At 40.4% G+C, this 21,176-nt stretch overlaps 1 protein-coding gene across 1 annotated transcript in view; it reads left to right on the top strand.

Moving 5' to 3' along the window:
• Nucleotides 1–14,915: 14,915 nt before the first annotated feature.
• Nucleotides 14,916–21,176, top strand: part of CRACD (capping protein inhibiting regulator of actin dynamics) — a 36,200-nt gene continuing 29,939 nt past the window's right edge. Inside the window, exon 1 of the mRNA XM_058837847.1 lies at nucleotides 14,916–15,102. The gene's annotated coding sequence lies outside the window, so the exon portion shown is untranslated. The remainder of the gene's footprint in view (nucleotides 15,103–21,176) is intronic.

The following is a 21,176-nucleotide window of genomic DNA, read 5'->3' as shown; positions in this document are numbered from 1 at the left end:
CTCTGGATTGCCTTACCACTAGTGAAGCTTTAGGATACAATGTGGGTGATGCCCATACAGGAACCTGTTTACCAAACCCAAGTACAGATATTTTAACATTTTTTAGTCACATGTTTGGCTGTGATTTCCAAAGTGGCACCTTAAAAGTAAGTAGCAGCTGCCCTCCTGATTAATGAATATATATACATATATGTGTGTGTGTACATATATACATATATATATATATATATATATATGTGTGTGTGTATATATATAATGCCAGGTATGCATTCTTCCAGAAGTTTTTTTTCCAAATTCATTGGTGATCTGCTGTGTGCAAGTACATGATAAGTTTCATGTACATGTAAGTGACTGGACTCATTTTAATTGAGCATTTGTTTGAACATCAATAAACCAGTGATTTCTCAGGTGATGCAGAAGATCAGTTGCCATTAGCTAATTTTCAGTTTACAGTCTGAAATACTTTAACTGTTTGTGTAAGTTCATCAGCCAGAGAGCAGATATGTGAAGTATTAATTGTGGCTGAAGCAGAACAAGTTGCATTTGTTCAGAGTAATGTTTTCTGCAAATACATTATGAAAAATCCATATCCTGTGATATATGTCGTCTCTCTACCATCAGACAGAGACATACCTGATAAATCAAGCCTAATTAAAACCCAGAATATCTAGAGAGTGTCCTATTTTTTTCTGATGTAGTGTGTTTGTTAATGTTAGGGTTTATATTCAAACAATCTACAGTGTAAGAGGAGGAAAAAGAAAGGGAAGGAATGTGTTTTTTCTTGCAATTGAGACATATCCTCTGGTGGAAAAATCCTGGGGGATATGATATTCTGCATTGGCATTACAACGTATTCCTACCCCTCAACTGGCATTTTTCTTTCTTCCGTCTGATATGTGGGACTTAGTCTGAAAAAGTCAAAAGGAGGGGTGAAGGGGTGGGAGAAGCCTAAGCTTAACTTGTACACTGCGTAAAGTTACCCTCCTATTGTTGTCAGTGCTGTCATTTCATAGATCTAAATTAAATGGTTCTCTCCTCTGACTGTCCTGGGTGGGTGTTATTGCACATATGGCTTTTGGGCTTCAGCTCTGCTCTTTAAAAGAATGATCAAGATTAGCACAGCCATTTCGAGCATCAGGGTTTTTCTGAAAATGCAGAAAACTGGATGTGAGGATCTGAGGACCTAACAGAGGGCCGGGCCGACACAGAGCACGGGAATGAATGTTCTCTTCACCCAGGACTTCTAGATGTAAGTGTTACTTTTCCTCTTCTCTAAGCCCACTGGACAAAGCAACAGCTACGGTTGTTTCCATACTCATATTTGACAAATCTTTCAGAAACATTCATGTGAGGAAGGTTTCAAAAAGTAGAACTTAGATTTACTTTGGGATGTTTTGCGTTATCTCAGTGTCAAAATATGTCACCGAGAGAGATGTGAGCATCTCTTGAGGATAGTTTATTACGTAATAGAAACTGATTACATTAAAAACTTTCATCTTGTTTATTATATTTGTACTCTTAGAATTCTTTTCAAACTTGCATGTGTTACTGTAACCCTAGGTGATGTTTTACAGAGATGGAAAAAATCTGATTCAGCTACTGAGCACTTGTAGTCTTGTAAGTTAAGAATAGATACAAAGCAAGTAAAAAGGGTTAAAACTCAGTTAGTGTTCACATCTCCCCTCTGGCCCCAGCCCTTTCCCAAACCCGCTCTCTATTTTTTTACAGTGAGTGCTCTTGGACCTTGAGTTTTACGAGTAGAGCAGGGGTGTCAGGTGAAAGGTGATTATGCAGGGTGTAAGGTGTGTGATGTCAGAAAAACAGCTGAAGAAGGGAGATAAATACAACATGGGTTTCTTCTGACTCTCACTGTGAACTTCCCTTAACTGGACAGTCAGGGCATCCAGGTCTGTATCAAGCTGTTTGCAGGGATCGAAAATTTGCTTCAGCAGCTAGGAAACAAGTATTCAGAGCTTCTGAAATGGACCTGTCGTGGTTTTAAACCAGTAACTAACAAAAAAATTACTCATTTCTTGCTGTGAGATATGGATTAGAACAAGAGCAAAACAGGCATAAAACTTAAAAGGAATAAAGAAAGTTTATTGACAAACTACAATAATAAGAACACCAGAATAAACTTCCAGAAAAACCTTTTCATCCCTTATCTACCCACTATTCCCTTGTTCACATGACAACAGAGACAAAAACTTTGGAACTTTGGTGGTTAAAACAGTCCCAATTCCTGCTACAGTCTTTTCACCAGTCTTTGTAGAGAAACAGAAGTTTCTTTCTGTTAATTTATGGAGTTTCTCACAAGAAAACTATTTTTGTTATAGTTTTCCATTGCCCTGATGTCAGCTGTCCAGAACTGCTGCTATCAGAGCTCACTCCTCCCATTTCACATCACTCTGAGGTGTGTATGGGCCATGAGTCTAGGGATGGCATTTTAAGGATGAGTTATTCAAAGGTAAAAGTCCTCTTCATCTGTCTGTGTGAGCTTCACTAGAAAACAGTTTTTTCTATTGCCCCCCAAGGCTTCAAATCTTCTAGTACTTCACTGTATCACAATTACTCTACTTTTTACTCAAAGTCCACACTTTGAACACTCCATTCCTCCCTACATACTCTATCATTAATTAAAGGAGTTCTTTCAAGACCTTATTGTCCATTTCCATAGTCTCAACAGAAAGGTACTTCAGCTCATAAGAGCATCTTCTTATTCTCTACCTTTTCTGAAACTTAATTCTTTTCTTTACTGTCTCTGATAGTTTTATAAAGTCTCTTTACATGTTGATCACTCTCTTTCTCTCTCTCTGGATAAAAAGATTAATCTGCAAGTCTCGTCTGGGTAATGAAAGGGTTAAAATCTTGCCCAGGCTTTTGTAGATGGTTCTGTGATCTCAGCCGGTGCAGGAGCTGGAGCTGTCTGCGATAGAAAATTCCCCATGGCTGCTCTGGAGAGTGTAGTCGCTGTCTCAGCTCGCTGCTGGCCCAGAGTTTTTTCTCCTTCTTTACTCAGCAGTCCCCGGTGAACTCTGTCACTGCAGCCGAGCCAGGGACCGGCCTGGCCCAGCCAGAGCCCGGGGCAAGCCCCGCAGGCCCCATCTCCCGGCCGGGAGCCGCTGGGCCCAGCCCAGCCCCGGCCCGGGCCACATGGGTTGGGCAGGGAACGGGAGGCCAGCCAGAGCTCTGTTACCTTTCACAGCCAGGAAACAAAGAGAACTAAAGTGCCTTGACTTTACAGCTTAAGGTAGGGTTCACAAGTTGATCTCCCTTTTCAATGGTTAAAATTGCTGTCAATTCCCAGTAATGACCAATAATTGGTCAGGAGAAGAGACTCCTTTCAGTCCCCAGCAACTTTAACTTCCTTATCTCTCACAACTACCTTAAAGGTAAAGTCACCTCATGACAGGACCCCAGCTTCCACCCATGTTAGACAGAGACCCTGGCACTAGTCAGATCCAGGACCTGTTCCTTGGTCTTGCCATTGGCCTGGAGCAGCTGGGAGGTATCTGATCTGCCAAAAGACACCCTGTGCAAGTAACATTTTCTGCAATGATGTGGCATCATGAGACGTAGCACTTGGCTGGTCCCTGGGACTGTCACAGCTGCTGTAGCCCCTCAGAGAATGGCAGACACAACCTTCATTCCCAGTGTCTTTCCAAGGCTTACAAACTGCATACTTCAATAGTTTTCACTCAAGGGCCCATCATGGTGTCATATCCTGCCATCTACAATGCATTAAATTCCCTTGGCTACAGTTACATTTAACCATCCTCAGGAGCACAATGGGATATTGTGATCTGGATGGCCACCTGAGTCCCCTCCATTCTTTGTTTTGCCACATAATAAATGGTAAATAAATTCCAATGTGGGTAAGTGATGTTTCAGAGACAGCGCTGTCTCCTTTCTTAGTGAAGTTTAATCATGTTCACCTTGTGTGGCTAAATTTGATGTATTTCTCCAGTGTAATGATGCTAATGCTTTGTATTCTCAGCACAGTGAAACGATGTGTGATTAGTGTGATCAGTCACATCCTGGCCTGGCAAATCCTCGCCTGGAACCAAAACGGCATGAAAATCGGAAATATTTTCTCTTTGCTCTTGCTACCTAATGGCAAGATGTTTTAAAAGGAAATATCTGGTTGTCTTAGTTCAGGAATAGGGAGAGTTGTGCTTTTGTGCAAAAGCCATTTTGGATTTGAATTATTTTAGATTTTTTTTAAATGTTTAGATTTATAAATGCTGGAGTATCATCTCTTTATGGCTGCTTCTTCTCTCTTTAATTCTGCTTTGTCATGAGTAATTAATTTCATTCTAGCCTCACAGAATAGAACAGAGGGGGAGATTTCATTCAGCATCACAGTAGCATGATGGAATTTTTTTCTATTTTGATGCTACAGAATTTATAAAGAACTCTTTCTTGATATTTCTATTTGGAGCATAAATCTTAATTGATTGACTTTTAAAATAACACTGCTTCTACTTATTACTGTTATATGTTAATATACTCTGTGTTAGCCAAATAACTTTGATGGCAAAATATATCTGACTGTTCTATGAAGTGAATACTGTAAGTTTTGCAAATATCAGAAGAATAGGTAGGTCTAAAAAGGTAAAATTTCATCAGATTTCTGTTTTTCAGTTAGTAAGCACTTCAAGTGATGTCTTGCTCATTTAGTTTTAATTCTGGAAAGCAAAGACAAACCAATCACTTCACTTTTATTATTCTGTATATTTTGGTACATTGATGACAAGGAATTGAGTCAACTGTAAGCTCCTTTTCTAAAGTAGATTTAGTGTTTGTGAAAGTTGCCAGAACTTCAACTTGAAGATTTACAGTCCTCTTCCTATCACAAAAATCTCTTACTTGCATCTTTTGTCTGTGCTTAGCCTGGGTGGTGAAGACAACCCAGGCTGAGGGCTCCAGTGCAGATGTGGGAAAGCAGTTACGTGTTCTTGGTCCTGTCTTTAATCTGCTCTTTCTGCATAAAAGTTGTTTGAGATTTGTCTTTGTGCCTCAGCCTGTTGCCTGCTCACTGTATGGGAACAGGTGATGGATAAGGAGCTAGGTTGGGTGTGTGCAGTGTACAATTAGTGATTAATAATGATGATCAGTTTTATCTCCGTGGTCTGTTTAACTGCTCAAAATACTGTTTCTGAAATTGCTGGTAATGGTGTTGGTTAAGTGCTGGCTCAGGTGGAGCTTTTTTTTATAACATTCCAATCAATATTAAGACATGAATTTCATCCTTCAGCTGATAGTGGTCTATGTTACGAAAACTGGCAATTTCTGAGAAAACTGGAAATGGCCATCTGACCCTGATGCTCAAAAGGGCAATCCAGTGCAGACTGGAATAACGGAGTGTGAGCAGGAGAGGCGGAAGCACAGCAGGGTGGTGTTCTCTGTGCACCACCAAGGTGAGAGGCTGTGATGCTGAAGCTGCGAGAGGGGCAGGAGGAGCTGCAGGCTACACACAAGTAGCTGACTATCCTATCCTGCTGACATGCCCAGAAGGCAAATCTTGTCCTGAACAACACAGAGAGCATCCCAGTGTAGTGCCTGCTCCTCCTGAGGAGGACGATAATCTGGGCCCGTGTATGCAGGGAAAGCTGCTCAGACAATGAAAAACCAGATGTTTGTTAAATAGGAGATTTATGGACTCAAGACAGATGCCCCAAATATTAATATGGCCACAATTTGTGTCAGTATCAGAGGATTTGTTTGTCAGAAGGAGCAAGTGAGCCTGGCAGGGTGTTTGGGAAAGGGAAGCATGCAGCAGGAAGGCATAGGGGGAGCATTGAGGAGCCAAAGGTGTCCTTCTGTCACAGCTTTGCACAGCCCCAGGAGCAGAGATGGCTCCATTGAGAGCACGGTGCTTCCAGGCTTTGGAATGGAACACAGAGCAGGTTCTTCAACCCCTGTGCTGCTGATTGAAGTTATTTCCTGTGATATTTTGGGGTTATGCCAGTCTGGGGAATGAGTGCCACGATTCCTTCTGTCTACCCTGCACAACAGAATAAGGAAGCTGAGGTTTTGCTTCCTCCATAAGTTTAAAAGAACCTCAGACAATGCTCCATGCTTCTTTCTTCCTCCCAGCTCCATGCTTCTCTTCACGGTGGTTTTCACCATGCAAGCATTGTCTTTGTTTTTTGCTTTTTATCAAAGCTTGCTGGAGAATTTGTGATTGCTATGGTTTATGCAGATCTTTTCTTAAGATATACTTTATGTTCTTTATTTTGCTATGCAGCTGTAAACCACAACAGCATGATTTAATTCTGTGAAATCAGAGATCAGTGCAAGTTGTTTTAGTTCTTTTAGACATATTCAACATGAGGTCAGATTTAGCTTGGCTTCCAGGTAGCTCAAATAAGGCGGTCTTGTGATTCATAGCAAATTTAGAGATGATCCTGACATTTTAGTTCCTTAAATCTGGTGAGGGGAGGTGGATTTACTGCCTTCTGTTCCCTTTACCCTTACCAAATTTAATGAAGAACTTATTAAATAAATATGTCCTCTAGAGTAGTTAATAATTTGCTTAGAATAAGACCCCTTTTAGTCCTGTGTTTTCTATATCACTTTATAATTCTCAGAACTTTGAAAGAAAACACACAGACATAAAGTAATTGTTGGGGTTTCCCCTTCTCCTAATCTCCCTCTCCTTCATTCAGAGTGACATGTAAAACTATATTGGAACTTTTTAAAATGTATTTTTACTTCATCATGGAGCTGCCCTAACTCAAAATTGATAGTTTCAAGAAAACCCGATAACATCTCTTATGACTGGGGAGTAGGTAAATTCATAAAATGAAAAATTGATTCATTTAATCTGACCTATCTAAAATATTCTAGCAGTTCATCTGAATTGAAAACTTAAAATTCAAATACGTTTGTCACTGTAAAATATGTTATACTAAAACTGTGCAAAAGAGAAAAAAATCACTCTGAGTATCTACATCTGTATTGGTCTCAATTTGTATTAGGCACTAAAAGCACAAATAGTGCATTTGGTTTTACACCATGGCATGAAATTTTTATCCAATAATATTGGATATTATAATGCCTTTATGTGACATTGAAGAAAGAAATTGTTTTGTGTCATAATGACTCAGTAATGTATTAGTTTATTGTTTCCCTTGGGAAAAAAAAAAAAAAAAAGGAAAAAAACCCAAATCCCAGTCTAAAATATATTGGATGTACCTGCTTGCTTACAGCTTTGATTTGTTAGCCCCTAGTGATTTATTAGTCAGTGGGATCTCCAGCTCCTTGCTTGGGCAGTAACCCTGCCACTCCCCAGACCCCTTTCTGAAGGAGGACGCAACATTTGCATCAGCACCACAGTACTGGCTTATAATCATCCTGTGATCAGCTGGAGTGGTCACATCTGTCTTCTCACCCATTTCTAGCTAATCTGGGACATCTCAGCAATAGGCCCTAAAGGAATGAGTTTGTACATAATACTTCAGCTCATTTCTATCCCAGTTATCCCAGTCCTCCAGCCATCCAAAGACTTTCTGGCACAGCCCTCTGACTGTCCTTTGAGGTCAGGATGCTTCTCGGCTTTTTCTTATTGGTGGAACACAGCATCATGCTAGTAACACCTCTGCCTTATCACTGAAGAGGTTTCATGCTGTCTTCATGGAAATAAACATTTTCTATGGTAAGACAATAGTTTCTGTGATGGTGAAATACTCCTCCTCTCACCAGTGGAAAACTGGAGGTGGTATGGATCTAAAAATGTTGACCAGTGCAATACAGAATTTATTTAGAGCTGGAGAGGCATGAAAAACTGTTCATGTAACACAATCCCTTGCAAGAATGATCTTGCAAATTGTGATTTGAGTGTAGGATCCTGGTCTGTCAGCAGCCTGTGCCAGCCTTGAGTAGGTATAAATGACCTCTGGCAGCTGGGGAGGGGCAGTGGGAGCTGTTTGTGCAGTGCACGTGGTGCTCCTTGGACTTTGGACTGCTTTGACATGGGGCCTCAGGGAAGTAGCTTTGCCTTAGGGAGGTTTATCTTACCACATGCAGCATGGCCAGGACTTCTTTCAATCAGGAATTTTCCACATAATAAATTAACCTACTGAAGGAATGTTTTACCTTTTTTTTTCTTTTTCTCTGAGAAGGAAATAATGATCCAACATCTCTTTATTGATTGACATCAAATGTTTCAAGCAGCTCTGGAAACATCAGATAAAACCCAGCACACCAAAAGGATCTCCCATCATTAATAACTTGAGTTAGTAAACCTTGCACTAGTAAAACAAAGCTTTCTCCCTTCTGTTACGTAATATTTTGTTCGTGAATCAGAAGCTATTGCAGTCTCTTCCTTTCTAAAATCTCACATGCAGCACTGCGCCCAGAGCTGTAATAAGCAGGTTTTATCTTATCAGGTATGTTCTGCAATGCAGCCCAGCATCTTGGTAACATTTATTGCATTTACTGAACCCTTTCTCAGATGTCCTCATAGGTATGAACTCCTCTACCCATCCTTACTCTCCTCAGGACACAAATTCCAACTTTTTTTATACCCTCTGGCTACTCACTGTGAAGCCTGTAACCAGGGCTTTCCCCTGTAAGAAGAAAACTCCCTGGCCTCAGTAGGGTTTGCTCCTGAAGTTTATACTAATTTTCTCATACTGTCTTCCCTGCTGGGAGTGGTTGCTATCCCCAGCCTACCTCACGCATTCCCAAAGTGAGCTACCTGCTCCAGCTCTGGCTTTGTTTTTTGGAGAGCAGTGTCTTCTCTGTCCCAAAGATGCTGCCCAAGGATGGCAGTGGGATGGATTAAGAAGTCAGAATGTCAGTGTTAAAACAAATTATTTTAGGATGAATGAGGCTCTCTGACCCTTAGGACCACTCATTGTGATGCTTGATGAAAATAGAAGGCACAAATACAAAGACTGTCTGGGAAGATTTTAATTAGAAGGCGGGGAAAAGAGAGCAGGAGCTCAGAAATTAAAGGAGACTTTTGCCACAGTAAATGAGACTGAAGAAGTGGATATTTACTTAGCTCTAGTTCTTCTTCTTAATGTCATCCAAACATGTAAAAGATTTTATTTACTCCTCTTCATTTGTATTTCTCTGTTGCTTGTAAAGACCACTATGCCAAACCTCATTCAGTGGAGGTTCAGTCCTTTTACCTTCAAGAGAGTATTTCCTTGTTGTATCCAGAGGTGTCGAAATTACTCTTTCCTCGCTCTGAACGATAAAGCATATTGGATTAATAGACTATTATGATGATTCATACGTATCTCCTAACAGCTGACTGTCTCAGGTATGTAAGATTTCTGTGGAAAATACGGTCTTTGGGAGAAAGAAAAATCACAAAATGGGCTGGTTTTTGTGGAAATGTTTTTGCTTCTGCAGATGGCAAGGGAAAATAGATGTTTCTGGAAAATAAGATTCGTTCTTCCTGTGTTATGGATACTTTAGGTAGTATTACTAGTTTATATCAGGTAATCCAAGAATACCCCATCCTCTCTGGGACAAGGTTTGCAAGAAATAGTATCTCTTGTAAGATCACCTGATACTCTTGGAAAAACAGGCAAGTAATAGCCCACTATTTTTCCTTTGCTTTGCCTAGGTGTTTCATTAGACCATTGTGGCTACGCCAATTTGACGTCTTTGATAACTCTCAATCTTGTTTTCATTTAGTGTTTCTCAGGTATTGATGTTATGTCAGGTGATATTATCTCTGTCAGCATGGGACTATTGCATACTGTCAGCTTTATGACTGTTATGTGCTATCACTAAATGTCTGACAGAGGTGAACCCATTTCTGGGAAGCTGCATTATTGAATCTGAGCATCAGTCTTTTTTTTTTTAAGTCTATCTTTATTCCCCGTGTGTTCTCTTAAATGTTTCCTTGGGTTCTTTGGTGTTTGTGCCTGCTTTGTATATCTGGACTGTGTCCAGCTATCAACCCCATCTACCTATGGAAGAGAGGGCAATGGATTAAGGGCAGGTCATGGAAGCAGAATATGTCCAGGAACCAATTTTCCCAGTGAGATCAGATGAGCTACCACAAGTACAGGAGCTCACACTTATTTTAAAACACAGGAACATGGTTAAGCAGAGCAAAGCCTGCTCTCTTCCTCCTTGACCCCAAACAATTTATTTCCCTTCCCTGGAGGAGTGGAAACACCTCTCCAGGGAGTGCTGAAAATTTATCAGCAAAAACGAGCATCTCTGGCGTCTCACAGAAGTGGATGTACTGAGGTGTGGAGTGAGTGGAAAAGCTGGAAGCAAGTGCCAATCCTAATTTGCCCAGAGAATCTCTATGCCATTGGAACAGACTGGGAAAGGGGGAAAGAAGGCAGCTTTTTTGGTGGGGACCTGAAAAGCAAAGAAGTTTTTGCAGATGCCTGGCCAACCTAGGGCTCAACTGGGCAGTGGTTATTGTAGTGGATACATCCTGATTATTTTAAAAAGAGCATCAATAAGCATACCATCAGTTTGAAATTGAGGTGTTTTTTTACACAGTAGTACTGGCAATGTGTACCATAGCAGCTTCTTCTGTTGCAGAGATGCAATGAGAAATGTCAGTCAACTCACCCTCTTAACAGAATCTTTTAGTCCCCTTTTCCACCTTGCACCTGCAGCCCAGCAGCCCACTTGTCCTCTCTCTGCCACACAGTTTTTAATGCAACATCCATTTGGATTTCCATTCCCTAAATTCAATATAGAAATATCTATCCAATTAAATAATTCATATTCTCATTAATCTAGTTTATTACACCACATTTTATAGACATTAAATTCACTAACAATGAACACATAATTTTGGAGACAGCTCAATATCTCAGACATGAGAAGTGTCATAAACAGATGCTTCATTTCAAATAATGAGCAAAAAAATTCTGTGAAAACTTTGCCAATCCTATTTCAAAACTAGGGCTTGAAAAATCTTGGTCATTGTGACTTAGAATTCAAATTGACACTATGAATTCTGCTTCTATTTATTTTTCTCCTCAGCAGTCATCTTTCTACCCACCAGCTGATGCATGTGCTTGGTCAGCTCTGCTCAGAGACAACCTGCCCCCCAGGTTTCCTTACCCACAGTTCTGTGAGTGCTCCCAGTGCTGCAGTAAATAGGAAAAGCTGCAAGGAATCAACACCTTGTTGAATATTTAGGTGTCTCTTCTGTGATTATGTGAGTCTTTCTGTTTCTCATGTTAAGTTTGCTTTGCTTGAAAACTGTTTTTCAGATTTTTCCAGGGGCACTGACATCTCCTCTATCTCATCCAGTGGCATAATCTCACCCCTGTCTGTTGTCTGGGATACACCGCTCACTCCCTTTCCAATAATTTTAATCTCTTCTCTCTATAATCATGATAGTTAAATCTTTGTTTGGCCTGTGATTGTGTTGAGGGTTCTGTGCTGTTTTTTGATAGGTGTCACAGCCTGGGAATCCTGATGGAACTGAGCAATTTAACTGCAAGGTATTTTATGGGGAATTTTCAGCTGGCATGTCGATAAGACTTTGCCAGCTGGAGTCCAAAGGCTGTGCCTGATTTCCTGGCAATAAAGGCCATTGCACCCACCTTCATCTTTCTTGGAGAGCTCGAAAGAGCAACTGTGAGAGGAGGAGCTGCTCCCCTCTCTCATCGGTAGCGGAGGCACCATGTGCTGCCTATGTGATGCCAAGGCTCTCTGCTTTAACTGGCTCTGTGTTATGCACTGCATGTCTTTGTGCATCTGACAAATTATATGACAGGCTACAGATTATTCTAATCTGCTCTGCTACTCTTCTGGTAGCTGAGAAGGGCACGCCTACCATATGTGCTGTGTTGTCCTAGCTAGCGTATCCAACCTTGTTTATCTGTCGCCTTCACACCGTATGTTATTCTGTGATTCAAAACTGGTTTCCTGTTAACTGTTTACAGCGATTCCAACAAGATAGACTTATTAAACAGACAGGAAAAAAAGGTTTAATTGCTTATTTCGCCTGTTCTCCTGGGGCTGAAGCTGTAGTATTCCATTAATGTGATTGAGGAGACAAGCAAATGGCACATGTAAGCTGACTTGTTTTCTGGCTCTCCCAGCAATTGTCATTGTTGCAAGTTGACACCAACTGTCAACTTTGTCCCAACTTTCATCCTTTCCTATCCCATTTTTTTCTCTCAGCAGTAGAGATGGACAGAAGGGATGAGTTTTGTTTGAGAATGACAGACTCAAAAGGCTTTTGTGAAGAGAATTGTCTGCTGCATTGCTGATGTTTGGAATACTTTTTGTACTTGTTTTACTGCTACAGGAAGCATTTCACCCTGCAATATCATCCCACATCTTCCTCCATAAGATCTTGTGAAAAATATACATAAACAGACTTTGTCTTAGCGGTCAGGCATTCCCTCCTTAGAAACCTGGCAGGATGGAGAACAGCATGCACAGCCTGTGCAGGGCAGGGTGTTCTTTGGCTTTGGAATGAGTCACAAAGCCTGATTTAAAGAATTCATGCTTAGTAATGTGACAGCTGTGATGATGGGTGTGCAGCAAGGAAACAGATAAGGGACATGTTACATCACATGGGCAAAAGCAGATCTTGGCTGCAAATAAGTGTGTTGGTTTTCACCCATTTTGATGAAATGAAAGCTGTGTTGACCTGTTACATTCATTCAACATTAGACTCATAGTTGGTGAATCAGTACTGTAGATTTAGAGTCAATGAGGCAATTCACAGTTATATCTGGAGATCTCAAAAAGAGGAGGGGACAAGAGTAACGTGGATGAATGACATGGTGAGAACCTTTTTTTAAAAAGGCTGTAGTTGAGTTTTTTTATGCAGTAAATGACATTAACCAGCAAAATTGGCATCTCCCTTTTGGAGAAAGTTGAGGAAAGAAGCAAGGTGAGAACTCTGAACAAACAGCTCTTCTACTCAGTTTTGTGTCTGGTACTGATGCTTTCTGTGCTGTATGCTCTACCATTTGATTTATGGTGTTTCTGAAGCTCTTAAAGGGTCAGAGCAGCAGTGGCCAAGAGCAGTAATTTCTCTCCTTCTCTACCTGGATGTCTGCCTGTCTTCTAAGGATTTCATATAGGAATATTTTCTATTATATATAAATACATTCTACATATATCTGAAGTCAGAACTGAGCAGCAAGCAATTGGTCTGGCTGGAGATGCAAGTTGATCTGCGTATGGAAGGCAGGGCTGGGTGACAGGTAATCTTCCATATCCCATTTTCTTCTACACTGGTAAAACTGCTGTTCCAGATGTTGTTTTTCTCATCTGCTTATTGTGAGTCAGTGATTCTGGACTGGAAAATTATGATGCTGGGCCTGGGTTTGAAGTTTGTAATTCAGCTTTTTATTTTTATGCTGCTACTAGGCAGCCCTGATGTTTTAATGAAGTTGAAAAAATCCTGTGTATCCTGACTGCCCAAGAAGAATTACGTTTCTGTGAACCTCTTATGGATCTGTAAAGGAAGAGCAAAATTATTATCTCTTGTGTCTTTGACTTTGTAGTTTCAATGTAGATTTCTTATTTCATCCGTAATCAGATACAGATAGATGAACTGTGCATAACTTTAATGCTACACTGGGTAGCTGAGGTACAACTCAGGCTCTCTGGCACTATGCTATTTTGGAAACCACTTACCACTGGAGGTAGCCAGGTCAAAATATGCTTGGACACATTTTCTGCCTCTGAAAACACTTCAGATATTCCTCCAGTGATTACAATGGTGTGTTACCCAGATGTGCTTTACCCTGCTTAGGTATGGCCGAGTAGAGTGTAAAACCCAAGGTGGAACTAAAGAATACTATTGCACTACAGAAAATATTCCAGATTTCCTGGTCAAAATTTCCTACAGGGCCTGCATGTACTTTGCAACCAACCCAGGGCTTTCTGCTGAGCCCCGGCCCACAGGAAGAGTAGAGCACGCTGAGGCAATGTGTGCACACAGCCTGCAAGAAAAGCACATACAAGAATGTAATTAGCTCATGGAAATATTTGTCACCAGTACAACATGATGCTTCTCAAACTAGGTTATGATAGGAGGCTGAATGCTGGAGTTTAAAAGAAAAACAAAACAACAAACAAATTAAAAAAACCCAACTAGAGTGTTTTAAGGTAGTTAAAGTTAAGGTAAAGCCTAAGAGGAATAAAGCACTTTAACAGTTACTATATTTTATATATTCTTTGATTCATCCCAGCCCCAAGAAATTAACCTGTGGTTAACAAGAAAATCATGGTACTTCTTTTTAATAGATGGGGGATAGTAGTTTGAAGCTGCCTTTATTTTTTCCAGTTATTGGTGGAAGGAAAAAGGTTACTGTTTTCCTAATTAACTTTTTTTTATTTCTTGTTCCTGTCTTCATGTATGTTTTGTGGTTTTGCTGTGCTTTTTTTGATGTAGCTTTGAAAATGTCAGTGTCTAAAGGAAAAAGTGCCTGGTCAAATTCTGTCCTCAGTTACCTGGGGAGAAAAAAGTCAGAAAAATGTATTGACTTTTCTGATATAAAGCTGGATGTTGATTGAAGTAATCCAGTACGAACCAACAAAAATTTATTCTGTTCTTTTTGTTCATTTGTAAATTGGCTTGTCTAGTTATGAGACCACTCAACTAAAACTCTAAAGCTCTTTGTTTTCAATTGCTTCCAATTCAAGGCAGAGGATCCAGCCCCTTCCAAAGTGGGGTGACCAAAAGCTTTGTTTGTCTTTTGGTAAAATAGTCAATACTGCGGTATAAAACCTAAAAACACGGCAGTGTTACGTTCTGGCTTCGGGGAATTATCCTTTCTGTGGAGCCAAGCGTTTGGCCCCAGAGGCAGCAGCCCTGCCTTTGCTGTGTCGGTGTGACGCGTGCCCAGGCGGCTGCAGCCCGCGCTTCCAGCGCTGCGCCGGGCTGCTCCGGGCTGCGCCTCGCTCTTTGACCCCATTCCTCCTCCGAGCCTCCCTCAGCCCCCGCCGCTCTGTCTTCTCACCTGCAGACAAGAAAAAGGCAGGCAAATTCCAGCCTTTCAAGAAGCTCTTCGGCAGGAGGAAGAAAAGAGAGCCCGTCTTAGAGTGTGAGGAGCCCAAACTGAAGCCCAGCCACTCCTTCGGCAACATCTGCAACGGGAGCTCCTCGGATGAGGAGCCCGGCAGCGGGCTGAGGTAAGTGCTCCCCGGCTGCTGCACACACAGCTCCCGCTCCCCCTGCTTCTAATGGAACTAAACTTAAATTCCCCTCTGCTGACTGCCAGCAGTTTGTACGCTGCTCGCTATGAAGCGTGTGCATCTCTCCTTCCTCTGACACCTGCTGCTTTAGACCTCAAAATCTCGCTGCTTAAGGGGCACGTGTGATGCTCTGCAAATAAGAAATCCCAGGGGGAAGCAGAAATGAATTTGAATCCAGCTCTGTGATTTAACAGGTGAACACCTGAGCAGAGGTATTAATGGCATCCCTGTTTTTAAAACTGGGAAAAGGGAAACTTGAACTGGCTGTTATGGATACTTTATTGCATACATTTCCCTGCAAGGTGGTATCTTTGGGTTGAGACAGACATCCTTTTTCCCTCTCTTCCAAATAATTTTTGCATTATAATTGGGGTCAACAAACAGGCTGCTTTTATTTTGGACCAATTTGAATGTAGAGCAGAAGAAGGAACAGAGAGGAGAGAGGCACCTGAAAATCAGATAACATTCCAGTGACAACAGAGGATGACAGAAGAACAGCATGAGAATTTTCTGTGGGGATGGTGGGAGTTAGAAACTGTACAGAGTAAACAAGTCAGCAATCTCTAACTAGGAAAAAAAACCCAAAGTAAACAAACACACACAAACAAACAAAACTCAAACAAAAGAAACTCTTACTCCAATAGCAACAATGCCCCAAGACCAGATTCACAAACTACTGGAGTCAGTAATAATTCACTTTCCAACTGCTCGTCTCAGAGAGGTTAGCTGGCTCCTGCCCAAAGCCTACTCTTCTGGAAGTAAAGGAAGTGTTTGCACTGGGGAGTGTATCTGAAAGTGTAACAAAAAAATCTGAAAGGGTAAAAAAACCATTCCAAATTCCTCTGCTCAAGAATGAAATGTGTATCAGAAACATTACCCTAGACCTTAGAACAACATTTCTAATGGTGCCTATGAAAATATGAGTTTTAAAAATTATTTATTTAGGGGACTTTTTTTAGCTTCTGGGGTTTTATTCCATTCTGTGAAATTCCTTGTGTAGTAGGTTTCCTTTTGGTTTCTGTGGTGTAATGTTGTACACCTCTTTTGCTTGTCCCAGCTTTTTCAGAAAAGCAGCACTGAGCATAGCCACAGTGCAGCTGGAGGAGTGACTGAGCCCTGTTGTGATGCATTACCTGAGTGCACGATGCCAAACCACACGGGGAGGTTTTAGTGCCTTTTTCCTCACGAGCAAACTAAACAGCGTCATCTCACTATCAGGGATTTCCCACTTGGCATAGCTGAAAATGCAGTGCTGCACCCAGAAACAAACAGTGATATGGGAACTTGTCCTGTTCCTCAATCAGTGACATGAAGGTGTGGCAGACCTTGTTTGAGACTGTTAAATGTTTGCATTTTTAATCCTATTATCTTTCTAATTAACAAGAGCATTAAAAGTTAGCATCTGGTGGAAAAATCAGACTGTACAATTTAAATCATAGGATATTAGTGAAAGGTCCCAAGTTTCACCTCAAGTGGAACATTTCTTTCTGTGATTCCTGAGAGGTTTTAGCCTGCTAGAAATACTCAGTCAAAGTTCTGTTTTTCCTGTCAGACTTCACGGTGCAAATGTGAGATTTGATGATAATTTTCAGTTTACAGGTAGTTTTTGCTACTTAATTCATTTTACAACAAGCATAAATGTTCAGTGCACTGCATTCAATTACTTTGGGAGCTCAGTTTTGCCACTCCGGCCTGTTTTCAATATGTCTTCCATCCATTATATGTTTTAGCCTTTACTGTAATTTCAAACATTTATGAACTGAATCCAGATAGGCTGTCTAACTAAAATAATACACATTGTTGTTTACAAGTTGTCTGACAGTAAATGCATTGCCATACTTTCTGCTATTCATACAGAAATAGACTAAATACAAATAACTAGTAGTATATTTACATAAGCAAAATCCTGAGTTTTGTGAACCATTTGCTTCAAATTCTTTAAGAATGTACAACTATGTATTAAAAAAGCTTAATAAAAGCTCCAATTTTGCAATAAAAGCTCCAGTTTTGCAATAAGAGCTCAGAGATGTTCCCATTCCTTTAGTAAGTTATATTACTTCCTCAGCCTGCAATGTACATGAATTTGTTATCTACAGATGTGTCCTGTGGACATTTAGCTTTGTTTTGGGGAGAGGAGATGGTTGTTTTGAAAATGTATTAAGGGAGGAAGCTGCTTCTGGAAGGTGGAAACAAGCAAATGAATGAGTGTAGGCTAAAGAAGATATCTATATAGCTTCCCAGGCCTAAGCTAGTATTTCACAGAGTGCTGTATTGGCTTACAAGCCTGCTCACAGCTAACACCTGAATCTCTAATGGAGACTGTGCTGACTGGGTGATGCAGACATGCCCGGAGCAATTGAGGTAATCTACATGTGGTGTAGATTGACTAGCTGAGTTGGAAGCAGCTGGAGAGATCCGCCAGTCCATCCTTTCTTACATCCTGGATTCATCAAATGCAAATAACTTGCTTGGTATCCTGATGTATGCATGCTTCAACCTCTTTATTCATCTATGTTGTTTTGCAATACCCAGGTGGGAGGTTTCCTGCTGCAGTTTGTCTTGCTCAGCCTTGTGAAAACTGGAATTCCTTTTCCCTTTTCTATATTGCCCTTCTGGAGTTTGCAAAGTTAAAACTGTATTCATTAACTTTCTGTCCTAACCATAATGGCTGGGAGATAGAAGTACTGACTACAGGAAAGTGCCACAGGTTTGTGGAACTTCACTGCAGTCTCCAGAAATTTCTGTTCTGAGGCTATGATTTGGCATGTTAGAAGATTTTATATTTGCCTTTTTTGTCACAGTTGACAAATACTCAATTTCTGAGCAAGCATTGTGAGGACAGACCTGAAAGGGTACCTGTGCAGTGCCCTACTAAAGGTTGTCATTCTGGCTTGATGTGCAGAGGGAGTGGGGAATTAAATTTCTCTTATTTGGGGTACAGTAGATTACCTTTCCTTAGGCTGAATGCAGTATTTCAAGGGACCTGGAATTAGACCTGTCAGGTGTTTAGGACTCAAGTGAGACAGCATTGACCTTCCAGGAAAATGTCTCTGAGCAAAGCTCAGTGTCTTGACAGCCTCCCATAAAATGGGACCCCTTTACTTGCAGCATTGGGCAGTTCTGTTTGAAGAAATCTAGATCAACAGTAAAAAGTGATCTATCTTGGAGTTTCAAAGAGCTCCCAAGAAACGTTCTCTCTGTCACATCCAGTTTTCATACACCGGGAATCTTTTTTTCTGTGTATTAACTGTATTTCTGCAATTGGCACTTGTCAGTCATTATTTCCTTTCTAAGTGCCTCATTTTGAGTGCCTTCTTGACTCCAGTGCAAGTGCCTTGTTTCTGTGGAATTTGGTGTTCACCTTCTCCTGAAGGCTTCATCCTATCGGAGCTCTGATTTAAGCAAGTATCTCTTCAAGCTTAAGCAGAGCAAAGCAACATAGGGAGATTGTAAGAAATTTTGTTTTAGGAAAAAAAAAGCTTGGATTTTCCTTACTTGTGTCAGCTGACATGTACATCAGGAAAGAGTTTCTTATTTCTGGGTTATGATGTGTGTTGAGGATGTTCCAGGACAGATAAGGTTATGGCTGCAGTTTTCCATTTGCATGGATTTTTTAAAATAAATTTTATTACATGTTTTTGGTGAAAAAACATGGTTAATTTTTATGCCCCTAATTATAATAATTTTAGTTATATTATTAGCAAGATGCATCAGCTACTTAAAGTTAGGTTTGATCTCTACTTCTAAGAAAAATAAATTATGGTAAGTTCATAGGCTCCAGGTCCCTTGATGACACCAGACTGGAGTTTTGTATGTGATAATGCTGAGTGATATCTTTGAAAAGACTCTGAGTGTGGCTGCACAACTGATTGTTGGCATCAGTGGGACTTGGATGGGTCATAACAGGCAAACTGTACTGAAAAAAACTGAACTGTATTTAAAAAAGTTTTCCCAGAGTTATTGCCCTGAAATTCATTGAATTTGTTCCTGAAGGTGATATGAATATATTTTTAGAATGAATTCAGAGATGATCTCTTAGTTTACTTTATGAAAAAGATTCTCTGTTGAAAAAGTCTCTCCTTTGTCTGTTCAGATTGTGAGGCCCATGTTTGTGAGTTTGTTAATGCAATGAAGTCATTTTCTGTCTGAGCACAGCTATAACTCATGTTGCAGCATGAACAATATTCCCCATCCAGGTGTTAGAACCAAAACTCTCTTTCCAGCAGATGAAAAAGAGGACAATAAAAATATAGCTCAGAATTACAATCCGTTTTCCTCTATTACAGTATTAATGCATCTCTGGAATACTAGAAAATGCAATTTATGCTTTTCATCTTTAGCTGTCCTGGAGACGTCCATGGGAGATGCAAAATGTTGTATCAGATTTCTTTTTTAAAACAAAACACCAAGTAGAGGCAACCTATCACTGCACTTGTCATTTCCCTCAGGTAATGTTCTGGGAAGTGATTCTTGGTTTCCTTTGAGGAGATTATATGATGGGTCAATACCTGGCTAAACCAAATTCATTCTTGCTTTGCATGATTTTAAACTTTTTTTTGTTTAAAAATGGTTTTATGTTAAAAAGTTGACTTTGATCTTTAACAATTACAGAATTGGTTTCTAATGGAAATCTAAGAGTGGAAGTCATGAGACTCTGGGTTTTTTGGAGTCGGTCTCTACAAACATAAAAGAACAGAACAACTCATTCTTTCCCTTTATTTTCCAGTTTCTATTTCTATCTCTTTAATATCAGAGTGGGAGGAACATTTATGACACACCAAAGAGGCAATTGGTGTACTTCAGTAATGCACCAGCATGGGATTATATAAGAGCTGAGGTCTCAGTATTCCTTTCTGGAAAAGCTTTCCCTTTTTAAAGATCACACGTTTGTCTTTAAGATGGGAAATAGCTCTGGAGAAACATGGGGTCTAAAAACATCACAGCCAGCAGTGTCAATACAATAATGTTGTATTCTGTGCAAGTGTCCCTGCATGTGCTCTGTTGTAGTCAAGGGTACAGTCCCACAGCAGTAAATGCTGGTTGATGTCTGACTCTTTCCAGCTCTCTATATATGCAGCTAGCATGGAAACTTGTGTCAGGATTTGCTCAGCCAAACCAGGAATTTGTGTGGATTTTTGAGTTCTGGTGTTTTGGGGGGACTTTTAATATGCTGGGTTTTTTTTGTACTTGGTTATTCTAGTTACCAGATCATTTCTCTGAATTGTTTCATGTGAACAGTGACCACTAATAAGGCACAAAAGAGGTGATGGGAGCACATGGAGAGGAGGATAAAGAGAGTGTGATACCTCACTAGTCCTGACTTGAGGTACCTAGAACTGATGGAAAATCACTTCCTAAATAGATCCATAGCAGCTGATGGCTGAGGGAGAGTCCAAAGAGGGTCTCTGTTTCCTGCATTTCGTGGGAGAGGAGTAAGACTTTTCCTGTAGGCTCAGGGTGGTCCCATTCTACTGTGAGAGATTTGTTTCACATTTCCTAGTTTCTTAGCACATACACCTCAGCAAGAATGAGTAATGGATAAAGAGCAAATGGAATTTAACTTTGCTCTCAGTAGGAGAAAATTAGTTTTGAATATTTGTGTACTGCAATTGAAACTGGAACATGATATTTGGGTTGCAACACATCTTCAGGGAGAACATATTTAAAGATTTGTTAAAAGTGCTTTGTATTTTGATATATCACATCCATAATTCATGTAATTTAGGTTTCTGAAAGTGAGTCAGATGATGATTCAACTATTTTCAGCACAAACAGCCTCTGAAGTGTCATCACTGGAAATATCAACAGAAGTGCTCATAAACTGATGCCCCTGTTTTCCCATGTCTCTTGGAAGTGATATGGAAGTTTGAAATTGTAATACCTTCAGCCATGGCTGTGACTGTATCCCATATCTCTGCCATGCTGTGAATTTGTTGAAATCAACTCCTGATACTGACATGCCTTTTAATTGAAGGGAGACCAGTCTGTAAATGTGGATTGTGAGGATGTTA

Source organism: Poecile atricapillus, chromosome 4 (assembly GCF_030490865.1).
Source record: "Poecile atricapillus isolate bPoeAtr1 chromosome 4, bPoeAtr1.hap1, whole genome shotgun sequence".
Taxonomy (NCBI): Eukaryota; Metazoa; Chordata; class Aves; order Passeriformes; family Paridae; genus Poecile; species Poecile atricapillus.
Note: the sequence above shows the minus strand (reverse complement) of the source record. Positions and strands in the feature narration are given on the sequence as shown.